Here is a 9865-nt window from a genome sequence, read left to right on the forward strand (position 1 = left end):
GTTTCACTAAGTGATTTCCAAAAAGTTTTCCGTCTGAACCTTAGAGAAGATTAGCAAATGGGGTTCCTTTTGAAGGCACCTAAATGCGACAGTGCATTCTTACAACGATTTTAAATTTCTTACGATTAAAACTTGCTATCGAAATTCCGAACCTTTTCCTACTAGCTACAATGCTTCACGACAGTACAAGTTTAAATCTTTTTATGAGGAATAAAAGCAGCCTTTATCGATATTTTATCGCAAAATTAAGATTATCGTCAAACGAAATTTTAGAGCATTCCCGTTAGTCCTACTCATCTTTTTAATTGTTTGAGGCGGCCTCCTGGAAGTAGCTGTTGGTTGAGCAAGAGAAGATTTTCGATGTTCTCAGGCGACGGATTTTTTAGGACCAGGGGGACGAGTAACAACAACATAACTTAATTTCTGGTCCTGATACCTATACAAATTGCTAGGTACGCCAATATATGCATAAATTCTACGTGTAGTGCACAAAAAATTAATCGAACTACTCTGCATAACTTTTGATCTAATGATGGTATCTTAACGTTCTAGGACTTAATGATTCGAGGGGTGAGCTTAAATACGCTAATTAATTTGTGCTGAGGATATTTTAAATAACGAAATCAGATACGAAAACGTATTTTTTCTGATTAAACATACCTTTATTTTATTTTATCCGGCGTTGAACAGCCGACCCAATTTTGGGTTTACGACTACTAATGTTCAACTCCGTAGCCTTGTAAGTTTGAACCAATCCAGAAGACAAGGAAACTCCTGGATCATTACCCCCAGAGGTATTAATTTGTTATGGGAACATGGGGCACTTTGCGACTCTACAGATTTAACGTGCATCAGCCACCATTTACTACACGGGGCGGGGATCTAACCCACGAACTCTTGGGCATGGGCCCAGAGCCCTACCAACCAGGCTATCCCGGCCTTAAACATACCTTTTGACGGATTCGGATTTTTGATCCCCAAAGTATGGTTCTAGTAGAGCGGTCCGAAGTTTGGACCCCTTAATGTGAATTTTACTTTTTGCATATTTCACCATATCTCGAAATTTTTTTAAACGCATTGGAGTGAAATCTGTTGAATACTTCCGAATTTTAAAAAACGCGACTTTTTCAAAATTTGATTCAAATTTTGTATCTTTCCATTTGTATGCTTTGCAATTCAAAACTTTTTCGAGCATTATTAAATTAAATAATAAAAAATAATAAATATTTATTAAAAATTATGTTTTGCATAGAATTATCTTTGCTAAACGAATTTTATAATTGTGGGCAAAAATTTTTCAATTCGCTTAAAAAGTTCTCGAGATTACTCGTGAAATACGCAAAATGTTACATTAAGATGTTCGAAATTTAGACTGCTCTTCTGATCAAACTTATGGGACCAGATTTCATAGATTACGGCTACTCCCTATATCTTGGAATTCAGGAATCCGTCGAAAAAAAGGTATGTTTATTCAAATAAAGTACGTTTTTGTGTCTGATTTTGTAATTTAAAATATCGTCTGTGCTAATTAAGTAGCATATCTGAGGTCACCCCTTTCGAACCATTAATATTGAGTTATAGAACGTGAAGATTCGATTATTTAATCCAAGGTTATTTATGGTGGTCCGTTTATTTTTCTGTACATTGGAGAGTGGAGTAGTATTCTGGAATCATTTATAATAACATTACAAAGCTTTTCGTCAAAAAATATCTTAAATATTAATTTTTTCAGGAATCAAATTTTCGCTTTTTGGAACACTTTCTGTTTTAAGGCTGATCAAGGCTGTTTTTTGAATGCTCCATCGTCATATGAAATTATGCTTTATTCTGCGAATAATATGCTATTTTCATAACTGGTGTGAGTTTGCAACAGTTACCTTGCAGCAGTTACCTGCTAGGTCAATTTTAGCCTTCTAAAGCCGTCTGTGCTTATTCTGAAAATGTCACAAAGCGTCAATATGGAGAAAAGCCACAGTTTTGTAAAAACAAAAGGCATTTGTCATCTACTTTTTTAAATATTTAAGAACTTGCATTTAGGTTTTTAATATTTAAAAACCTAGGCTGCTTTTTTAATATTTAAAAACTTACATCTATTTTTCCTCTAGGTGGAAAAATTTATGTACTTAAATACAAATCATGTATTTACATCATGTATTACAGTACGCAAACAAATTTTGCGTGTACTACACACATTGAATGTACGCACATAAGTTAATACATAGTCTGTTTATACGTACCTTTATATATTGTATGTCCTATTGAACTAGAATTCGTACTGTAATCGCATAGTTTACTTGTATTCACAATTATTTGTAAATTTATGACAGAGACTCGTAATTATTTGTTATCGCATATTTCGATAGCTTGCATGTTATCGCGATAACTTGCAATCATGATTACTTGTTACCACACTTTTTGATTAATTGTAGTTATGATGACATGGAATCTTCAATTATGATCCCATGTGACCATGATTACTTATTCTGGCTACATTTCAGAGATGCCAACTTGCTCCGGACAGCAAATATGTATTTTAAAGTGGTAGTTTATCAATTGCGATTCTTGGTTTAATAAATTCAAATTTTTAAGTTTTTATCCACCACTATTTCTAAATAATTCGTAGGCTTATATAATTCACCACTTTATAGTATTTATGGCAAGCTATACCCTTTAAAAAGTAAGCAAAAATAGTTGAATATTTGCAAAATTTACATGGTAGTTATTTATTTTTATAATTATTTTGGTGCGCCCGGAGCAGTTGGCATCTCTGACATTTAATCATCACTACATGTAATCACAGATCATGGTTGCTTGTAATCGTAATTACTTTTAATTGCGATAATAAACAATTGATGACATAGCAGTAATTATATGTAAACAATTATAGATGTTATCAATTGCTGCAGGCTTAATTGCTTCAAACTTTACCAGTGAACTTCTTGCGATTAAGGAGGCACTCACATTTTATATTACCAATCAGGAGATTTCAGACACAACTGAGGGATTGGTAATTTTTTCCGACTCAAAAGCGGCCTTCGAGGCAATCAACAACGGTGAAACCATCGTCACCTCTGCTTTAAATGTCATACTCGAAGGCTTGCACGGCAATTTGAAATCCCGCTTGCTACAATGTATACCGGCGCACGTGAATATTGAGGGTAACGAGTGTGCGGACTCCTTGGCTAAGAAAGGCAGAGGTGCCGACCAACCTTGCACCACCATCACACTTGCAGACGCAAATGCAGTTGCAAGACGCAGACTTCTGCCCCATTCCGTCAGGAAACCCCTCATTACTGAGTTTGATTGTTCCCGAATCTTAACATCAACAATTACTAGACTAAGAACAAACCACTTTAAAGGGATGAAAATTCTTCCCGACGAAATAAGAACTTATATTCCCTGCAAGAACTGCACCGAGGTCCAACTTACTCCGGATCACATTCTCGAGTGACCAGCCCTTACCCCTTATGTTTTATAACTGGGTATCGTGCCACTGGCTTCAGAACTTCGTGAGATCCTTTACAGTAATGATGTATTGGAGCTTGCGGATGCTGTTTTGAAGGCATACGAGGCCATTTAATTGTCCATGGACACGATAAAAAAAAGAAAATTTAAAAAAAAAAATCGCTGAAATCGACACCTAACCCTGGACTTCAAACTGTCACGATTAGTATTACTCGAATCATCAGGCTCTAAGTGCCACGGTTATTTTTATTTTTTTATTACAAGCCCTCTAAAATAGATGCAAGTGGTGTTTTTCCTTTTTTCTTGTAGTAGATTAGGAACATTTCCCAACAAACGTTCAAGGTGGCATGTATGCATATTGTATGGTGAAAGTTGATTATTTTGGTAATTTATATCACGCTTACAGCTGTGATTATCAGTTTTATAGCACCCTATATAGGATTTAAGTTGCTAACGACTTTATGAAAGTGTTATACTAAAAAAAAAACACTTGAATTAAACTAGTAGGTTTGATTTTCTATTTGTGTAACTTATTGATCTAATACAAGCTCCATAAGTTTGATTTTTAAGGGAAAATAGAAGAAAAAAAAGAAAGGTTTTTCGAATAACCACCTTTGGGTGTCAACCTTTAATCTAACTGGTGTTGATGCTTTCAATTCTACTTCTACAGTAATTAATCCAGATAATGATTTGACAGATATTGAGGGCATTTTTTTAAACTCTTATATATTAATTTTGGATCATTTAAGTAAGGGTAGTTTTTTTTTTTAACTTCGTTTTTCATAAAATATCCAAAAATTGATGTTAGTGATTATGATACCCCATTATCTCTATCTATCTATGAGGAAGAAAAAAAAATCCGTCACGTCTGTTTTGAATGTTCAACATAACGTTAAATTTTTTTTTGTTGTGCATAAATTGTAAGATTTAGAAATTTAAAAATAAGAAGGTCAGTAGCAAAATGTACGATGGAATGAAAAAAGCTAACATTCGATAATTAGTTTGAGAATCATTAACTTTTGAACTTATAGTAAAAAATACCATTCGGGCCGCTCTGTCGGCAGCAAGATTGTAACGGTGGTTAATGATTACGAGTTTCTTTTTTTTGGAAATTTTTATTAGTTTGCCAATAATTGTAATTTTAAGTGCTTTTTTACGAATTTTTTCTTACTTTTTGCTTTAAATCATGACTATTTATCATTTTTGAGAAAAGATGCAACCATGAGAGTTGGTGAGCGGAGCGAGCATGGGGTGGAGCCTCCTAGTTTTGTAAACTACCTAAACAGTTTGCATAATTACAAGAAACACTGAAAGAGAAAATTTTGCTACGTAAGACTGAAATATTTAGTCTTTTTTCGTTTCCGTCACCCCATCTTGACATTATTTTCTTTGAATTCATTCCAATTTCTCGTTTCTTGAGTCTTTTATTTTTCGATCCCGGCTCTTTGATTACCGCTTTTCCCCACTTTCACGTGTTGAAAGTTTTCTCTATTTTATTTTTTCATTTACTTACTACAAAAAATGTCTTCCCCGCTAGTAAAGAGAGGAAGTAAAAAATATTTTTCTTTCTCATTTTGTGAGGAAAAAAGGAACTGGAATCTGCTTAAATTGAGTTACTTTGGTAGAGTACTGTTGTCGATTCAATTTAGATTTGACTCGAAAGTCTGCTCTGGGTTTCTCTTGGAGAAGTTCCTCAGTTTGTTTTAAAGTATAAAAATATGAAAACAGTACTGACCTGTTAAATAGATTCAGAATTTTTAAAAACAAATTTTTTTATATTTGCTATGCTGTTAGAATTTACATTCTAAGATTGCGGTAAAGTAACCGGAAGCAATCTGTCCATCCAATTAACCGTAAAGTTTACGGTGAAGAACATTTTTATTAACGGTTTTCAAACCTTCATAACTAATATGTTTAAAAAACCATGAATATGAAACTGAACTGTTTTTCAACCATTTAAAACTAGTGTGATTTCAAAACCGTAAAAAAAAATTAACTGGACATTGAAGCTAGAGTCTTCGTTTGGTAAGGGACATTAATTGGGTTGTATTTATGTGGTGTTTTATCAAATGAACCCGTGAAATGTGGTTTAATTAGTTTATCTGGTTGTTTCACCTACCGTTAGAGGTGGGAAATATTAGACTTTTTTGTATTAAGCAACTTTATGTTGCTGTTATCTATGCATGAATGAGATTATTGATTTCTAATAGTCAAAGGTCACAAATGGGGAGTGCAGGATACTGGAAACTTTTCATGTATTGAAAGAAATTTAGGAAATATTGTGGTGTCAACCCTGCGACTCGAACTCCCATTTTGTCGGCCATGAGATTGACAGATTAGCCTTCTTGGCTATAATATGTACCGAAAGGAGCCAAGTGGCTTCATTAAGCTGGTTTAGTACTGGTTATTTAACCAAATTAGGTGAAAGTAGTTACTAAACGTATTTTTTTCCACACTTAATAGTTTGATACTTATGGTTATTTGACTGTTTTGTTAGAATATGGTAAAATAACAATTAAATGAAATGTTTTTTAACCATTTTTTCTGAGAAATTTCTAGCAGCATAATAATTTAGAGTTTAAGTTTTTTATGGATGTTTTACAAAAAATTTTTTTTACTAAAATAAGATAAAATTATAATTAAAAAAATGATTGAAGACATAAATTGTGTTTACTAATATCTATTGACCAAAATATATTTGTACACTCGTTGACTCCCAGTAATCCGCCAAAATTATTAAAGTAGTAGCTTAGTATAAGCCATAAAATATATTTGTTAGTATAAAACATTCCAAAGCACCACAATGATTCGATATACGTACATGGAAATATATTATTCACTTAGTGAAAATTATTGACATAGATAGGGTTGCTAATTCAGATAAATTTTGTTCACTATCACCAAAATAAAATGCTCAAAACAATTAAAGGATATTGAGGTTGTGGGTTGATCTTGCACCTTATGAATTGTTTAAATGATTGATACATTATCGAGAGACGTAGTAGGTTATATGAGATAAAAATGACATTTGTTTGGCAGAACAAAATGCATTTTATTGAGCATTTGTGTACAAAAGGAAGAAAACACAATTCGTGCATTTGAGAAAAACAAATAAAAAAAGTGTTTCTTTAAAAGAAGATAGTTTTTAGTAGGGGAGGTATGGTTTCTCCGGACGGCCAGCAACGTTGAACACCTTTGAGGCATCGAGTCAATGTGATTAATAATAAAGGGTTGGTGAATTCTGTCCCACTCCTCCAGAAGAGCTCTTTCCAGTTCTTGGAAAGTTTGTGCGGGTGGTAGGCATCCAGGTTTTGGCCTGCCTAGAATTTGCCAAAAATGTTCCCTATATCGCCGACCGGTCAGAGATCAATTTCGAATGATATAGAGATGCCAGCATAGACTATCACTACCCCTTCTCCAAATCTTACACTTTCGTGCACGAAACCAGGATTTTTCTAGTGCCAGGTACCCTCCAGATGAAAATACGTCCATTATCAGGATAAACGGAAGAACGTGTTCATTTCTCCTCCAGTTCATATGTTTTGTTGCTCACTTCCTCCGGGCGCGATGGGGCCTTGCTGTTAACGTGACACACACATTTGGTCGGCTAGCATGCAGACCTACAGCGTGAAGGCAGTTTCGGGCAGTTTGTGTCGAAATTGTGGTGACTAAAAAACGTAATTCTTCTGAATCAACATACCGTTTTTTCGATGACTTTGGATTTCTGATCTCCAAAATATAAGGGGTAGCCGCAATCTGGGAAATATGGTTTCCATCCCCATAGTTTGGTCAGAAGTGCGACGCAAAGTTTAGGCCCCTTAATGCTTATTTTATTTTTTGCGTTATATTTTGCCATATGTCGAGAAATTATTTGGCGAATTACAAAAAAATTTGGCACGCAATTTTAAAATTAGCTTAAAGTTAATTCCGTGCAAGAAATGACTTTAAGTAAATATTTTTTTTAATTGTTTTATTTATTAGTAGTCGAAAAATTTTTGAATTGTAAGGTATACAATTTTTGACATAATTTTAAAGAATGTAATTTTATATACTGAGAAAAAAAATTTGAGCGAAATCGGTCAAATAGTTCCTAAGAAATTTTAAAAAAGTCAGATATTTAAAATTTGATTTCTCAGGAACTATTCGACCGATGTCACTCAAAGTTCGTGTTTTGTCGAGTTTGTTTGTGCTATCAGTCTATTTCAGAAATAAATAATGCATTGAAAACTACCACATCAAATGATAATGTGGGTCGGTATCAAATTCGATTTGGTTACGAACCGATAGAAAAAAACAACATCTTTAATGAAAACTTTTACTATTTTTTAATTTGGAATGTTTACTCTTAGTTCGGCATTTAAATAAATCGGATTACAATGACTTAAAATGATTTTTCTCTCCACTAATTTTTAATACCCTAAGTATCATATAACAAAATAAAGAAGTGTATGTGTGTCTGCATACCCAATTACGGGTAAACCGTATTCTCTTAAGAATACGTCATTCAACATGGAGCTGAATGATTACGATTGTAAACAAATTACGAAGCCCGATTTTCGAATTTTGAATTACATTTCTTATACAGAGACATTTAAAAAATGGAATTTTCTGATTGGTTTAGCGGAAGCCATTGTTTTAAAATAAGCTATAGAGGATTCAATTTTGTCAAATAAAGATAACATAGGTAATATTTACTAGCTTATAGCTCTAATCAAAACAGTTGTTTATTGCGCATTCTGTAATACCTAATTATTTTTTATTCGTTATGCCAGATTATCTGAATGATCAACGTGATCATTGAAGCATAGGCAGACTACGTGACCAAGGTTACGTGAATCCTAAGGTTACGTGAATCCACGTGTTTATTTTGTTTATAGTTATGCTTTTAAAACATGTTACTACAAAAAAATTGTACTAAAAATTGAAATTAATTTAGAAATGGTACTAATTCGTTGAGGATAAACGTAAAAATCGAAAATATAATTATTGATGCCAGTGATAATATGCCGTTGGGAATAACTGTACTCAGTTACAGCTGTGTAGGTAACCAATACGGTCAGTTCTGTGTCTTCAAAACGGTCAGTTCTGTGTCTTTAAAATATTCAAGTTTAATAAATCTCAGTTTCGCGTATGACGTACTGTCAGTGATGCGGTTTTAGTTGGCAGAAAACCTGTCTGCTGTATACATTCATCGGCAGATTTGTGGAGTTTACGAACCGTTCAACTGAAATTTTGCTACTCCATGACAATGACTCTCTGTACAGCTTAATCCCGATCTTTATCGGAGTTTTTTAGCTGGGAAGTTTTGGAGCACCCCTCAATACAGCCCAGACCTTGCGCTGAACCATTTTCATCTTTTTCGATGTTTCAAACACCATTAAGACGGCAACCAGAACAACGACGACGAAGGCGTGAAAACTGTCCTGACCTCTTGGGAGCTGGTAACAAGTTACTATGATGAGGGTAATCTAAAACTAGTTGTGAGCCACGTTGGCTCAGGGGTTAGAGCGTTCGCCTTCCAATGAGGTGAACCGGGGTTCGACCCCGGCGATAGCTGGTCGATACGGATTCCGCATCCGGCTTGCACCGACCACCTTGCTGCAGTGAAATATCTTCAGTGGTAGACGGATCATGGGTTTGAGTCCCCTTGCCGTTAGGCTAACCGTGGGAAGTTCTCGTGGTCTTCTTCTCCGTGTAACGAAAGAGCGGGTTAGCTCCATCAAAAAGTCCTCCATGAAGGCAAATATCTCCCAATACTTGATCCAGGAGCTCCCTTGTCTTCTGGATTGGGTTCAAAACTACAAGGCTACGGAGTTGAGCATTAGTAGTCGTAAACCCAACAATTGGGTCGGCTGTTCAAAGACGATTATAAAATAAAATAAAATAAATCTAGTTGTAAGGTATGATAAGTGCTGAAGGAAAGTTTTCATCCGTTTGGTTTTTTTTTCAAACAGCTTTTATTTAAAAAGCAGCCCTCGTGAAAAATATTGTAATTATTTTAGTTTTTTTGTTGACATGTGTCGGTAATTTGTCTTTCAATTTTGTGCACGATTTTGAAGTGACGTTCAGTACTGATTTATTTATTCTTTTACTCCCCCCCCCGAACCTAGAACGGCTATTCAGCTAGTTATAAATAAAAAAAAAAAGCTAACTAGCTTGTTTTCTTTTAACTGTTGATAAAGTTGATAAAATATATTTTTATGTAACTATGATTTCATTACTATTATAAATATTGGAGAGAGTTAAAACTTCCGAGATGACAGCTCTGCGTCTGTGAAGAAAATATTCTAGAAATATTTTAAAAATCTCCTTATTTGAGGAAAAATAAAGCGTAGAAGTATTAAGGTATATTTCTATTAAGGTATCTTTCTTTGAATTAAAAAAAAAGAAAATTTGTAAC

The sequence above is a fragment of the Parasteatoda tepidariorum genome, chromosome 2 (assembly GCF_982258835.1).
Source record: "Parasteatoda tepidariorum strain Cologne lab strain chromosome 2, Ptep-v5.0, whole genome shotgun sequence".
Classification (NCBI taxonomy): domain Eukaryota; kingdom Metazoa; phylum Arthropoda; class Arachnida; order Araneae; family Theridiidae; genus Parasteatoda; species Parasteatoda tepidariorum.